Source organism: Trachypithecus francoisi, unplaced genomic scaffold, assembly GCF_009764315.1.
Source record: "Trachypithecus francoisi isolate TF-2019V2 unplaced genomic scaffold, Tfra_2.0 Contig00846, whole genome shotgun sequence".
Taxonomy (NCBI): domain Eukaryota; kingdom Metazoa; phylum Chordata; class Mammalia; order Primates; family Cercopithecidae; genus Trachypithecus; species Trachypithecus francoisi.
The window spans coordinates 2461-10469 of record NW_022680941.1 but is presented as its reverse complement, the minus strand read 5'-3'; the positions used below and the strand labels follow the sequence as shown (position 1 = coordinate 10469).

At 51.9% G+C, this 8009-nt stretch overlaps 1 long non-coding RNA gene across 1 annotated transcript; it reads left to right on the top strand.

Moving 5' to 3' along the window:
* The first annotated feature begins 805 nt into the window (after positions 1-805).
* Positions 806-7792, top strand: LOC117089479. The gene is made up of 3 exons (XR_004439628.1): positions 806-1592; positions 7033-7147; positions 7347-7792. It is a non-coding gene; the product is annotated as an uncharacterized LOC117089479 (long non-coding RNA).
* Positions 7793-8009: the final 217 nt, after the last annotated feature.

The following is an 8009-nucleotide window of genomic DNA, read 5'->3' as shown; positions in this document are numbered from 1 at the left end:
ACTGGGGCTTTGGGAAAGGTGAGGGCTGGGCATCTGACTGGGATGGATGTCTCTGGCAGGCAGCAGAGCATGTGGATAGTTTGTGAAGCCCGGAAGGGCATGAGATTTCCTGTTGCAGTGCCCACTGCAAATGGAAGGGCATTTGGCCTGAGCCCAGACATAGACAAGTTGGGCAGAGAAGGGGGTGGGTCCCGGGTACCCACAGAGGAGCAGCTATGGAGGTACAGGAAAACCAAGGGTGTGGAGTCATAGGATGCAGGAAGCTCAAAGAAGATGAGGAAAGAGGTTTTAAAGACGATCAGGCTGGGGACAGTGGCTCATGCCTGTAATCCCAACACTTTGGGAGGCTGAGACGAGAGGATAGCTTGAGGCCAGGAGTTTGAGATCAGCCTGGGCGATATAGTTAGACCTCATTTCTATAAATAAATGAATACGATTGGTACTTGGCATTTCAGGCGAGGAACAGCAAACACATGAAAGCTCTGAGGCAGGAAAGGGAAGTGATTAGTTCTCGCTCCTGGTTCCTTTATCAGACCTTAAAGAGATGCAGAGACATTTCAGGTACTCCTTGGCCGAGCTCCTTCAGGGAAGGCCTAAGTTCGCTTCTACTTCCCATCTATTATTTTTTTTTTTGGAGACAGAGTCTCACTCTGTCACCCAGGCTGGAGCGCATGCAATGGCACCATCTCAGCTCACTGTAACCTCCTCCTCCCGGGTTCAAACGATTCTCCTGCCTCAGCCTTCCCAGTAGCTGGGACCACAGGTATGCGCGACCACGATCGGCTAAGTTTTTGTATTTTTAGCAGAGATGGGGTTTCATCTTGTTGGCCAGGCTGGTTTCCAACTCCTGGCCTCAAGTGATCCACCTGCCTTGGCCCCACAAAGTGCTGGGATTACAGGCGCGAGCCACCGCGCCTGGCCCTACTTCACTCCTAACGCCCACCATACGTGCTTCCAAATGTTTGCTGAATGACAAGGTGAACCAGTGAATGCGACTACGTGACTTCCGGCAGCAGGCAATCCTATTCCTTGGACCTCAGTTTCACTTTTTGTAAACCAAGCCTGTCTCTCGCTCTCTGGCCTAAAAGCCTGAGTTCTGGGCTTGAGATGAGCGTGTCCTGTAGAGCAGACTCCAGGTGGACGTTGAGCTGGGTCTTCTAGGAGGCCGAGATCCGGCCAGCTCTTGGCTCCAGTCCTCTCGCGAGACCCCGCGTGCCCAGTACCAGCGCCGCCCCACCCAACCTCCCTATGTTACCTAAGGCCCCGCCCTCTCTGCACAGCTCGCTCCCCATTGGCCGGGGGGCGGGCCCTGGACGCCTGGCTCCGCTGGGGGCGGGGCGGCGGGCGGCGGGCGGCGGGCGGGGCCCTGTACACCTGCGTGGTGTGTGTCTCGGCCTCAGCCCAGCGCCAGCTGCAGCTCCTTGATCCGATCCGGATCCTGAGCGGGGAACACGGGCTGAAGTGGCGGCGGCGGCGGCCTCGCCCAGGGGCTCCCTTGTTGAGGCTGCCGCGTCTCTGTCGGCTGCTCAGCTGCGCTCTAGTCGGCCCAGGCGCCGCGGCGAGGAGCTAGCGCTGGGAGGCGGCGGCCCGAGGTGAGACTGGGCGACGGGCGACGGGGTCTCCGGACCGGGCGGGGGTCTCTACGCCGGGCGTGGCGGCTCCGAGCTGGGCTCCGCAGGGTCCAGGGTCAGGATCCCGGGTCCGTGCGCCTGGGCTTTGTCTCCGCCTCGGGTGGCACCGGGGGCTTCGCGTCTGCTGCGATACCGCGTGGGCCAGCGCGGGGGTCCCTGCGCCCTGCGGGTGTGGGCCGGCCCCCACTGCTCCCCGGCTTCCCGCGTCTGCCGCGGAGGGGACTGCATGGACCCGGGCGCTGGCTTCTGCCCGGTCCTCCGCGGCCTGGCTGGTCCCGGCGTGCGGCAGAGTGGGCCCTGCATGGACCCACTCATGGAACGGGGTCCGGGTCATCGCGTGTGGAGACTCCAACGCCCTCCCCGCCCTCCCTCGCAGTGAGGCTGCTTCGCCAGACTCACCGAGGGGACTGCGCGGACCCTCAGAGGAGGGAGTCCGTGACTCTGGGTGGGGGCTCTTTCCTGGCCCCGCATGATGGCTTCCTGACTGTTTTGTCACTTATCTAGGTGGCTGCGTGGACCCGCGCGCGTGGGTCCTGGCTGCCCTGCTAGTGGGGCTGTGCGCCGCCCGGTGACTCCTCTGGGTCGACCCCGCCTGAGACGCGCGTGTAGTGGGAGTCTGTGCTGGGGGTGCGCGGTTGCTGGGGGCGCACTGCCCCCGCCCCGTGATTTATCCTCTCACTTGCTCGGCGGGAGAAAGCGAAAGGCGCGGCCCGGAGCTGTCGCGCAGCGGCCTCACCGACCTCTGCCCAGGCCGGCGGGTCCCGGGGGGCGAGGGGTTGTCACCGCACGTCCCACCGCCGCACTTCCTGCCCTAGCCTTCGGCTGGGCTCTGATTGGTGGGAGCAGGGCCCTTCTGCCTGGCGCTTCTTGATTTCTTCCGTTAGTAATGGGAAGAAAAAAAAAAATCTGGAAAGCCAGATTGAACTTTGTAGCTCTTAGCGCCTGGAGAGTGGAAGAAACTCTCCCAAGAATTTGGCGGGCTGAAAATGCGTTTCACGCAGGAGCATCCACACCCACGGAATGAGGCCAAGGCAGTTACAGTTAGAGGTCAGATTTATGAGTGGGGGGCCAGGGTGAGGTCCATAGGTGGGGAGACTCCGACCTCAGCTTGATGGGGAGACCTGATGCTGCCCCTAAGACGCGTATTTCTCAGCCACCAGAGAAAGTGGAATCACTCCTTAGTGAATGCTTTCATCAAACTTTTGAAAAACCTGTAATGTCCCAGGAAGCGTAATCGAACTGTACAGTTTTCCCCTTTTAAGAGTGTTAAACGTCCCGGAGACAAACAGCAGAAGGCTCAAGGAGTCCAAATACTCAACCTGAACTTCTTTCTGAACAAGAGATGGTGTATAAGTAACAGGCATACGAGACAAAACTGAACTAATCACCGCAGCCTTGGCTCCTAGCCTTGCAGCATGTCATGAAGGCCCTTATGCCTTCTCTGCCCTCCGCTGTCACAGACCCCAAGGCTACAGCACACCTCCAGTCATCAGCTCCTGCCGACCCATTGCTATGAACTCTGTTTTGGTGACTCCCTTCTCTCTCAAGTTTTGCTTGTTCTCCTGAAGTCCTGGTCTTTAAGAGCTTATGATCTGCAGGGATAGATTGGCTTTGGGCAGTACATAGTTAACTGTAGCACAGCTTGAAAAATGCTCTGATAGAGGTGGGCAGGCAGTTTGTACATGTGGGTAAGTGCGAGGTCCTTTTTCAATACCATGAATCCAAGTATTCATGCTATTTAAAATCTGCAATTCTTCGACTCTCCAGAGGGTTTTTAGATTAATTTTTTTTCTATTACTTCCTAGTGTTTGTTGCATAGTTCAGAGTACTTGATTAAAACTTACCAGGTAGGCTGGGTGCGGTGGCTCACGCCTGTAATCGGAGGACTTTGGGATGTCTAGGCAGGCGGATCACTTGAGGTCAGGAGTTCGAGACCAACCTGGCCAACATGGTGAAACCCTGTCTCTACTAAAAATAGAAAAATTAGTTGGGCGTGGTGGTGGGCTCCTGTAGTCGCAGCTACTCAGGAGACTGAGGCAGGAGAATAGCTTGAACCCAGGAGGCGGCGGTTGCAGTGAGTGAAATGGCTCCACTGCACTCCAGCCTGGGCCATAGAGTGAGACTTCCTCTCAAAACAAAACCAGAAACAATGTACTGGGTCTACCTCCGGCTCTGGAATTTTCCTGGAAGGTCTTCTCTTCTGGGCTTCATTTTTCTCACTTTTGAGGATTCTAAACGACATAATTTCCAAGAATTTTTACCCTACACCTTTAATTCTTTCAAGCAAATATAGCAGAGAAAAGTTCTCTTCCCCGCAATGGTATAAGGAAGTCTCTCACAGAAGGGGACACTTGGGTATGGAGAAGACACAGGATATATATATGTGTGTGTGTGTATATATATATGTGTGTGTGTGTGTGTATATATATTTCTTTTTTTTTTTTTGGAGTCGGAGTTTTGCTCTGTTGACCAGGCTGGAGCGCAGTGGCAGGATCTCCGCTCACTGCAAGCTCTGCCTCCTGGGTTCACTCCATTCTCCTACCTCAGCCTTCCAAGCAGCTGGGACTATAGGCACCTGCCACCACGCCCGGCTAATTTTTTGTATTTTTAGTAGAAACAGGATTTCACTGTGCTAGCCAGGATGGTCTCCATCTCCTGACTTCGTGATCTGCTCACCTCAGCCTTCCAGAGTGCTGGGATTACAGGTGTGAGCCACTGTGCCCGGCCGACAGAGGATATATTTTTGAGCTCTACATTTCAGAGTTCTTTTCTCTAGCCCTGGCCTGGGTCCCAAACAGGGAACTTAATTCACTCTATCACTGAAATATACTCTTGCTTTGATGCCATTGCTATGTTGTCCTAGAGATTTGCTGTGGCTGCCAGGAGTGTTTCATAGTTAAGAACTGATGCGGCCGGGCGCGGTGGCTCAAGCCTGTAATCCTAGCACTTTGGGAGGCCGAGATGGGCGGATCACGAGGTCAGGAGATCGAGACCATCCTGGCTAACACGGTGAAACCCCGTCTCTACTAAAAAAATACAAAAAACTAGCCGGGCGACGTGGCGGCGCCTGTAGTCCCAGCTACTCGGGAGGCTGAGGCAGGAGAATGGCGTGAACCCGGGAGGCGGAGCTTGCAGTGAGCTGAGATCCGGCCACTGCACTCCAGCCTGGGTGACAGAGCGAGACTCCTTCTCAAAAAAAAAGAACTGATGCAACCTCTCTTTTGTCAGTGTATGAGTCTATAAACCATCTTGTTTCCTTCAGTATTATCTCCCTGGAACTGGAAGGTCAGAGATGACTTTTTCTTAGATTCTAAGTCTCAGTCTTTGGTATCTACCTTTGTCTGTCTCCCATGTCACCTGCTGTTTTTTTTTCCCACCTGTTTTTCATTTTAATGTTTTTATTGGATAGATGTCTATTATTGCAGGCTACCTCAAAACATTTTTGCATGTTGACAGGATATAAGTATGAATAATATGTAAAAGATAACTTATTCTAGTTCTTTTGAGCAGAGGATTTGGTTTCGATATGTGGCCCTATTAAGCTTTTGTTAAGTCCAAGTACCTCACCTGTAAAATGGAGTTAGTTGTTGGTAATACCTGTTCTGCCTAACTCAGGAGATTGTTTTGAGGATGAAATGAAATCATGAATTAAATGGAATTTTGTAAATTTTAACTTTTTTTTTTTTTTTTTGAGGCGGAGTCTCGCTCTGTCGCCAGGACTGGAGTGCAGTGGCCGGATCCCAGCTCACTGCAAGCTCTGCCTCCTGGGTTTACGCCATTCTCCTGCCTCAGCCTCCCGAGTAGCTGGGACTACAGGCGCCCACCGCCTCGCCCGGCTAGTTTTTTTGTATTTTTAGTAGAGACGGGGTTTCACCGTGTTAGCCAGGATGGTCTCAATCTCCTGACCTCGTGATCCGCCCGTCTCGGCCTCCCAAAGTGCTGGGATTACAGGCTTGAGCCACCGCGCCCGGCCAGAATTTTGTAAATTTTAAATGAAATATTGTATTACCTAAGATTTTTTTTTTTTTTTTTTTTTTTTTGAGACGGAGTCTCGCTCTGCCGCCCAGGCTGGAGTGCAGTGGCGCGATCTCGGCTCACTGCAAGCTCTGCCTCCCGGGTTTATGGCATTCTCCTGCCTCAGCCTCCCGAGTAGCTGGGACTACAGGCGCCCGCCATCTCGCCTGGCTAGTTTTTTGTATTTTTTAGTAGAGACGGGGTTTCACTGTGTAGACCAGGATGGTCTCGATCTCCTGACCTCGTGATCCACCCGTCTTGGCCTCCCAAAGTGCTGGGATTACAGGCTTGAGCCACCGCGCCTGGCCTAGATTTTTTTTTTTTAAACGCCGTATTAAGAATGGAATGAATCTGGGTTTTCCTTTGAAATCCCAAATGTTTAATGTACAGAGAAGTTTTAATGTGTCTGTTGGGGAGCTTCATTAGGATTGTTTTCTATCTTTAATTGGCCAGTATTGTTTTATATTTTAGCATTTTTGGGGACCATCAAAATTTGTGTTTCAGTTATCATTAATATTTTACAAAGTTATAGAATGTGCATGATTTAGTCTTTAACAATCTCTTCAATTATTTGCATTCCCATGTAAAAAAATGAAGTAATGAGCGTCCATGTAAATAACATTCCCATGCTTTAATGAAGCGTAATTTCTTCACATTGCAGTTTCTTTCTTTTTTTTTTTTTTTTTTGAGACGGAGTCTCGCTCTGTCACCCAGGCTGGAGTGCAGTGGCCAGATCTCAGCTCACTGCAAGCTCCACCTCCCGGGTTCACGCCATGCTCCTGCCTCAGCCTCCTGAGTAGCTGGGACTACAGGCGCCGCCACCTCGCCCGGCTAGTTTTTTGTATTTTTAGTAGAGACGGGGTTTCACCGTGTTAGCCAGGATGGTCTCGATCTCCTGACCTCATGATCCGCCCGTCTCGGCCTCCCAAAGTGCTGGGATTACAGGCTTGAGCCACCGCGCCCGGCCCTGACATTGCAGTTTCTAAATGCCCTGTCTTGAGGTTGGGAAAGCTAAAGGACAGTTAAAGGGCAGTCAGAGGTCAAGGTCAGCAAAGCATCACCTGTGACATTTGAAATCCAGCAGCAGGTATCACAGTGAACCCCATTCCAGCATCCAGGAAGTTTCTCTGCCCTGCCTCTCCTCCACCCACCTCAGAATCTGTGTCTGCAGTGTTGGTCCTGCTTTTCTGTCTCTCCTCTGCTTTTTCTTTCTCTTCACCAACTTCTACCGAGTGCCTCTGATGTCCCAGACAGTGGCAGTGGGAGTACAAAGGCTAATAAACCCGGCCCTGGTCCTCAGAGAACTTATATTTTCTGTGCAGATATTAAGTTTTACTGTCATATATACTGTTGACAAACATTGATACAGATTTCCTGTGAAGTGCAGAAGCACCGTCGTAGAAGCAGAGATGCAGAGGCAGCCCTGGTGACTCACACATGGAGAGCTGGAGTTCTTGGTCTAGTGGGATAAACTGACCTGGACATCATTTCAGTGCAGCGGAGTGAGTGCTGGGATGGGCTCCCTCGGGGCATCTGGGGCTGGGTTTGTCTGGTGTTTAGTCTCCTGCCTGGTCCTTAGAGTTTATCAGTAAGATGAGCATTGGGAGGTTTCTAAGTGAAAGAAAAGTCAATCACTTACCTGAAACCTGAAATTTGTAGATGTTCTGGGCCATTTGTAATTCACTGAATCTGTTTTTTCAGAGCAAGTCTATCATCTCTTTTGGATGGAATGTGGCCAGCCCTGCCTTGCGATGTAAGGAAATCAGGAAACGCTTGTCAGGTGACAACACCGTGCCAGACAGTCTTCTAGGGGTTTCCACGTAAATCACTGTATTCATTTCTGTTGCTGCTTTACCACATTTCCACATATTTCGTGGCTTAAAACAATTGAAATTGTATCATCTCACAGTTCTGTAGGGCAGAAGTCTGATGAGGGTGTCACTGGGCAAAAATCACCATGTAGTCTGGGCTGCATTCCTCATTGGAGAATTGTTTCCAAGCACTTTTGGCCAAATATAGTTCTTTGTGGTTGCAGGACTGAGGTGTCTGTTCCCTTGCTGGCCATCTCTTGGGGGCTGCCCTCAGCTCCTGAGGCTTCTATCTGGTCTTTGCACGTGGTCCCATCAGCTCAGGACTAGCTGGGCCAGGGACCTGGTCAGACTCTCCAGTTCCCCTGTGTGCATTTCTCTTCTTCCACTCGGAGAAGGTTCTATGCCCTATTTTAAAATTTTTTTTGAGATGGAGTCTCACACTGTTGGCCAGGCTGGAGTGCAGTGACGTGATCTCAGCTCGCTGCAACCTCTACTTCCCGGGTTCAAGTGATTCTCCTGCTTCAGCCTCCTGAGTAGCTGAGACTACAGGTGC